The 7895-nt window shown below is 45.4% G+C and overlaps 1 long non-coding RNA gene across 1 annotated transcript; it reads right to left on the reverse strand.

The window, feature by feature from the left end:
• Positions 1-361: 361 nt before the first annotated feature.
• On the reverse strand, positions 362-7306 carry LOC138424375 (uncharacterized). Its single transcript, XR_011250766.1, has 4 exons — positions 7126-7306; positions 5517-5623; positions 3673-3806; positions 362-1627 (listed from the first exon to the last, which is right to left on the reverse strand). It is a non-coding gene; the product is annotated as an uncharacterized lncRNA (long non-coding RNA).
• Between the last annotated feature and the right edge of the window lie 589 nt (positions 7307-7895).

Here is a 7895-nt window from a genome sequence, read left to right on the forward strand (position 1 = left end):
TGGCTCAGTGGTAAAGAATCTGCCTGACAATGCAAGACACTCTAGTTTGATCCCTTACCCCAGAAGATCCCACATGCCACAGAGAAACATAGCTGGATTTTTCCACAGCTAAACAAAGCTCACCTGTGACCTGAATACTATATGGCTAGCACTTACTAAACAGCTTTGAAAACGTCCAGACAAAAAGTATCACATGATTATATACAACAGCTCTACTTGTAATAACTAAAAACTTTCAAATATCAGGATGTCTTCAGTAGATGACAGTGTAAACAAATGGGGATACATCCAAAGTGAAGGGGAGCAAATGCTACCACAAAATATACCACCTCAGCATGATAATTAGTGGGACCCAATTAACTTTTTTTTTTAGAGGGCACATGATCATCTCTGAAACCCAAGTTCAAGACAGCTCTTCTGTGAGTCACATTTACCAGAGAAATCTCATTTCAAAGGAATCCTCTCTATATGCCAGATAGAAGGATGAGACACAGTCTTTTGAAACTCTTTTTTCTTTTCTATCGATAGGGAAAGCTAAGCCGTAAATCTGCACAACAACCATACCCTTCCTTTCCTTTGGTTGTATCTGTAAAATATTTGTTTCTTTTTTAATTTGGCTGCGCCAGGTCAACCTTCATTGAGGTAAGCCAGATATTTAGCTACAACATGCAAATTCTCCTTTGTGGCATGGGAGATCTAGCTCTTGGATCAGGGAATGAACCTGGGCCTCCTTCTTTGGGAGTGTCCAGTCTCAGCCACTGGACCACCAGAAAGTGCCTGTTTTGTTTTCAGATGAAGATGGAATCTAAGGTGATATCTTGGGCCATTTCAGTCACTGACTCAGTTTCCTGAGTTTCTCCAAAGCACGCACAAGGTGCACATTATTAAACTGGTTTGCAAAACAAGAAAAGGTTGTCTGCTACAACACTGTATGCTTACAAATATCTAAATGGTAAATGGCATATTATTTATTTTTAATTACTATGGGGGGGGGAGAAAGAATGCAGGATTCATACATGTTACCACATGAATAAATATTAAAACCATCTTCAGTGAAAAAGAAATCCACATCGAAAAGGCCACCCAGAACCCTTATTCACCATGTCTGCTTTCAATCCATCAAGTTTGTCCAAATAACTGAAAATCTCAGTAACACTCTAAATAAAGAAAAAAGGATGAAGATGGAAACAAAAGATATATTCATACACTTGAACAATTGCTAAAAGTGGAAGTGGGGCAGTGGATTACATTATAATGTAGGTACCATATGATTTCCTGATTTTGGAGATTATGTGCTGGTTCTGCAGAAGGTACCCATTTTGGATAAAACACATAGAGTATTTTAGATGATGTGGCAAATGCTAGCACTTGTTCCCATTGCTAGGCATTTTCTGTACATTTTAAATGACTGGAAAGTATACTAGGTTTCAAAACAACCATGTCAATACCACAAAAGAAATTTAGCGCAGACAGGCAGGAAACTTTCTGATACAGGCCAAGACTTACCCAGATGAAGTTCAAGGGAAGCTGGGATGCTCACTGCCCGTGAAGGAGTCCACGTGGAATGAAGAAGTAGTGTGGGAAGTCTATTAGTAACCACCATGTCTTGGGTCCTCTGGATGACCTACTGCAGGAGAAACAGATCTTACAGATAAAATGTTCCACATCACTTCACAAAAAGTTGTTAGACTACATTCAGTAAAGCTGAATCATTTTGGATTAATTTACAATCATAAAATACTACCCTTTACAGTCCAAAAATCACTTGCATTTCTATACACTAATAACAATCAGGAAAAAAATATTAAGAAAATTCCACTTAAATAAAACATCTAGCAACAAACTTAATCAAGAACATAAAAAACCAGTAGTCAGAAAACTAGAAGGCACTGATAAAGAAACCAAAGAAAATACAAACACACAGAAAATTATTCCACGCTCATGCACTGGAACAATGAGGAATTAAAAGGTCCATTCCAACCAAAGTCATCAACAAATACACGGACTGCAATCACAAAATAATATTCAATGGCATTTTTCACAGAAATAGAAATATTCCTAATATTAGGCTGCTACTGTTGAACAGGACCTTAAACGGCCAAAAAGACTCTGAGAAAGAGGAACACAGCTGGAGGCATCTTCCTATCCCTCTTCAAACTACATCACGGAGCTGTAGTGACCACCACAGTGAGGAACTGGCAGGAACACAGACACATGGACTCCAGGAGAGAATAGAGAGCCCAGAAACGAACCCACCTGTACATGGTCAGTTCCTGAAAATCAAACCAGGAACGAGCGAAGAGGAAAGGACAGTCTTCTCAAGAAACAGTGACAGGAAAATGGCCACCTACACGGAAGAACATCAGTGTTCATCCTCTACATCATCTAACGCAAATCTAACTGAAAACCCACCGCTTTGCACACGGAGCTCTTTCCCCCTGAGTCCTCTGAGATGGACCTCCAGTCAGCCCTCAGCTGGACACAGGAAACGTCTACTCCATCCTCATTTTTCGCTCTTGCAGCGCCTCCCTGCTGGTGGGCACTGAGGCAACCCTGCTCCTCTCAGCCTGGATGCAGCCCTGTTATCCAGAAGCCTGAGCCCTGATGGTCCTGAGGAGACAAAGCTCCCGCCAGCTGCTCACGGAGCAGAGTCTAAAGGCAAAGCGTCCTGCGCCCGCGGGTCAGAGGGGCCTTTGGCGCCCCCTGCGGGCCACAAGAGAAGAGCGGGCAGCCCGGTGCTCACAGACCTCAGAGGGCTCACCCAGAAGCAGCTCTGCTGTGAGCACTCAGACTGGAAGCCCAAACTGAAATGGAGCAGAATAGCTCCATGACCCTCCGCAAAACATGGCTAAGGAACAATCAGAGCCTGCATGGAATGCAGCCATAAAAAGGAACACATTTGAGTTTGTTCTAATAAAGGGGAGGGAAGTCAGTCAAAGAGAGAAAAACATGGAATCTAGAAGGATGGTACTGACGAGTCTGTTCACAGAGCAGCAATGGAGGTGCAGACATAGAGAACAGACTTACAGACGAGGGTGGGGAACAAGAGGGAGAGGGTGAGATGAATGGAGAGAGCAGCATGGATGCAGGTACACCTACATTTGTAAATAGACAACCAATGGGAATTTGCTGTATGATTCAGGGAACTCAAACTGGGGCTCAGTAGTAACCTGGAGAGGTGGGAATGCGTGCGAGGTGGGAGGGAGATTCAAGAGCAAGAGGACATAGGTACACCTATGGTTAATTCATGTGGATGTATGACAAATCAAACCAGTATTGTAAAGCAATGATCAATCAACTAAAAGAAATAACTTTAAAAAAATATGAACATAAACACAAACTTTGCAACAAGGTAACTCCATTTAAAAAACTATAGAATTTTAGAAAACTGCAAAAGTTCTACATGACCGTTGGTCTGGTGATCAGGTCTAACATACACAAAACAAGCCAACTTACCAAATTATGAATATAAATTATTTAAAACATTGCCTTTTATCATTTCATACATTTACCCTGTGGAGGACCTTACTCGAGAGAACCAAAAACAAACTGTTAAATGAACCACGGACCACCCACCCTGGCCAGGCAACAGAGAAAAGAAAACACTTGCAGGAATCATCTTACAACAGGAGGTCCTGGGAAGGAACAAGGAACGAACAAGCTACCACCAACCAGAATTCTGGAGAGGTCAGGAGATGGGAGGCTCCAGTTCAGAGGTCCTACCAACCTCCCAGGATCCACTTCGCTGGAATCCATCTCAGCTGAGTGATGCGTGTGCCCCCAAGAAGGATCCCAATTCAGAATGCCTGGCAAGAGACAAACCAGAAATGAGCCCGATGACCATAAAACCTGAGACTGTGAGCCACGTGACAGAGTGGTTCTCTCCGTTTCCCTCACCCTCCTGCCCTCCACCCTGGCAGCCCTTCCCAATAAAGCCTCTCGCTTGGACAGCACTCCTCTCCTCAGACAACTCATTGCCCAGTGTCAGACAAGAACTCACTCTCAAGCCCTGAAAGGGATCCCCCTTCCTTCATCAAAAGCAATATCCAGGAGAAAATATCTTCAAAACGCTATCTTGCAGAGAAGGAAATCAGAGAAGGCAATGGCAGCCCACTCCAGTACCATTGCCTGGAGAATCCCACGGACAGAGGAGCCTGGTAGGCTGCAACCCCGGGGTCACTAAGAGACGGACACGACTTCACTGAGTGGCTTCACTTTCACTTTTCACTTTCATGCACTGGAGAAGGACATGGCAACCCACTCCAGTGTTCTTGCCTGGAGAATCCCAGGGACAGAGGAGCCTGGTAGGCTGCTGTCTATGGGGTCGCGCAGAGTCAGGCACGACTGAAGCGACGCAGCAGCAGCAGCAGCAGCAGCAGCAGCAGCAGCAGCAGCAGCAGCAGCAGCAGCAGAGAAGGAAATGGCACCACCTGCAGTACTCTGGTCTCAGAAATCCCAGGGACAGAGGAGCTTGGTGGGCTACAGTCCAAAAGCAGGGCATTTCTGATGGGAGGAAACAGTCCCAGGGAAGCTGAGCTGCTCACCAAAGGCCCCAGAGCTTTGGATAGCACACCAGAGCTGGGGCTGAGGATTCCCAGCTGCCATGCCTCTTGATCCTGGCCTCTTTCACTAGATACATGTGTGGAAAACTAGTCTAAAATATGCCCTGGTGGTTCCATAGTAAAGAATCCACCCCCCGGTGCTGGAGATGCATGTGCGATCCCTAGGATGGGAAGATCCCACATCCTATGGAGCCCGTGTGCCACAACAGCCGAGCGAGCCTGTGCTCTAGATCCTGGAAGCCACGATGCCGAGTTCACATGCTGCAGCCACTGAAGCCCGTGAGCCTGTGCCCCTCAACAAGAGGAGACACTGCAGTGAGAAGCCTGCAAACCACTAGTTATGGCCCATGCTCACCAAAACTAGAGAAAAGCCCACACACAAAGAGGCAACACAGCCAACAATCAATAAAACTGTTTTCCTAAAACAATGCATATCTGACAAAGAAACTGTATTCGAATTGTCCAAGAACACTAGAGCAAACAAGCCCATTCATAATTGGTAGCGACTGAAATAGACACCTGGCCACTGAGGGTATACTGATAGTAAACTATCATACAAAAACATACTCAAGATACTGGTGCAATGCATGCAGAGCCCCCTTTGAAAGACAATCTGACAGTTTTTTTTTCAGTAACCACGTGGGACAAGCACTGAATTCTGTGTATGACAAGCGGTGGAAGCCAGGTATCTTACCATTGGAATGCAAAGTTACAGATAAACAAAAGGAAACGTTACAATGTCCATGTCGTGGTGGATCAGGTTGGAGACATCACAAATTACCTTTAACTGAATATGTTCAAAGGTGAGCTGGAATACATGGATATATATATATATATATCCATGTATTGTCAGCTGAGCATATTGAGCTCCTACATGTATGTTTTAAATATCATTCTCTAATAAAAGGGAACAGGAAACATCTCCAATGGCCCGGTGGTAAAGAATCTGCCTACCGATGCAGGGAACACGGGTTCAATTCCTGTGTAGGAGATTCCACACGCCCAGGGGCAACGAAGCCCTTGAACAGCTCTTGAAGTTTGCATGCTCCAGAGCCCAAGTTCTGCAAACAGAGAAAGCACTGCAATGAGAAGCCATGGCACAGCAACTAGAGGGTAGCCTCTGCTCACTACAACTAGACAAACGAGCAATAAAGACCCAGCACAGTCAAAAATAATGTAATGTTTAAAAAAAGGACAGTTCTTTGAAGAAATGACTGAGACTAGGGGTGAGACTGTAAATATATGAGACAGGGTCATCTTAAATTATGAGAAATTAAAGAAACTAAAGACAACTATCAAGCTGTCCAAACTGATACAAATGAATGATGACACAGTGTTATCTGTATACACCAGCAAATAACAATCTGAAAAGGAATTTAAACAAACGATTCCCTTTCAGTCATGTCAACATTAATAAAAGACTTTGCTATGGACAGAATGAGGATAACAAGACTGGCACACTGGAAATGATACATGATTGCTGAAAAATACCCTAAAGACATGGACAGATATGCCATAGCGATGAAAAGGCTTCAGTTGGCAATACCATGGAATGCATCTTCAATCTGAAATGAAGATTCAATATGAATTTCAAAAGGCTGAAAGGTGGTTGCTAAACCACAAAAGATGCCAGCATTCTTGGACTCCAGAGGAGAATTCAATCCAGGGCAAGTGACGAAGCTTGATGGCTCAGAGGTTTTCTGTTAAAAAGTTTTATTAAAATATAAAAGAGATCGAGAGAGCTGCTGACGTAGACAGTAAAAGGGGGAAGAGTACCCCCTGCTAGTCTTTAGCCAGATGTTATAGAGCCACTAGCAGTCTGCTAATGAAAGAAAGACAATGTGTCAGAGAATGGCACCAGGCCCCTCACCCACAGCATGCATTGAGATAACATTGGCAGCAGATGAGTCATCCCAGGCCATAAAATGATGGACATGAATCTTGAAGAAAGGCAGATTTCCAAGCAAATATATAGTTTCATTCACATAGATTAAGAGAACAAGGTATGAGTAAAACATACTGGTTTGTCAAGTTTTTTCTGAGCCTTTAGGGGAAACTGACCTGAAGACAGAGCCTTGGGTAAATACATAGTACATTAGCATACCTTAAGACAAACATTTCCATAAGAAAAATGCATTGCTTAGTTCAAGGTTTGAGGAAAGTTAAATTCAGGTGGAGCCAGGAGTGGTCATGGCAACACAGAAATTTCTGAGAAACCTTTTAAATTTGTATCAAGATGGAGAAAAAAAAATGCAGCACTCTTTTGTCTCCTCCGGCCTCTTAAGAGAGAGAAAAAAACGTCTGACACTTGCAGTCTATTTTCTCTGTCTGGAGACCCCTGGCCTTCCTGCCTGTTATCCTCTCCAGGCCTGTAGGAAGCAATACACTAGGCTGCTTGGGAAAACCGCGCGGGTCTGAGCTTTATGCAAAGGGGTAAAGCAGTAAAACCCTTGGCCCCAAAGGCGAGGCTTTTCTGCGACCGCCATTTTAGTCGGCTCCGAGACTGCAAACAAAGAGGGCAGAATACATGGTTCCCTGCTCCGCCCAGTCCGAGTTCCCTTACCTGTGGCCCACAGCCCTGCGCTCTGCTCGCTGGATGCCAATCGACGGGGACCCAGGAGCCCACGAAACGAGCATTCCCAGCTGCAATGGCGAGCCCTGAGAGCCCTGGCCCCCGACGCGCCGCCATGTTCATCCCGCCCCAGACCCGCTCACGTGAGCCGCGCTCCTGACCAGCCGCCCAGGCTCGCCCCGCCCCCGACGCGCTCACGGTGCGCCCCACCCCCACGCCCCCTTCCAGGACAGGCCCGCGGGACCGCGACTGCCTCCAGGTGAAACACAAGGACAAGCAAATCCACCCCACCGAGACAATCCAAGCTTTTTCTCAGCTGATCTGTCTATGATTTAGGGATAAAACTATGACTATAGAAAGCAAAGATGACCTAGGACAGCCATGATAGTCTATAGAGCCAGACCCTGGCGGGCAGAGGCTTGAAGAGGGTCCGGGAGCTCTGTCAGAACAGCAAGCCTCTGTGGCGTAGCGGTTAGGTGCGCTGGTGAGCAGGCAGACGATGGTCTGTAAGTCAGGAGTTCAAGTCTGCAGCTTAACTCTTTTGCTCTTAGGGGGCGGGGGACAGCAACAGGCGGGACTTAGACCAGAAACGTTTATTTTTATTTTAGAGGTTTATTGTTTAGCTTAGGGTTAGGGTTCGGGCAACCCCCCAACTTGTTCAGGTTCGGGTTCAGGGTTAGGGTTAGAATTTGGGGATCCCCCCTCTTCTAAGAGTTCGGGTTTGGGTTAGGGTTCATGTCAGGGTCAGGGTTCGGGTTACG

This window comes from Ovis canadensis, chromosome 19 (assembly GCF_042477335.2).
Source record: "Ovis canadensis isolate MfBH-ARS-UI-01 breed Bighorn chromosome 19, ARS-UI_OviCan_v2, whole genome shotgun sequence".
Classification (NCBI taxonomy): Eukaryota; Metazoa; Chordata; class Mammalia; order Artiodactyla; family Bovidae; genus Ovis; species Ovis canadensis.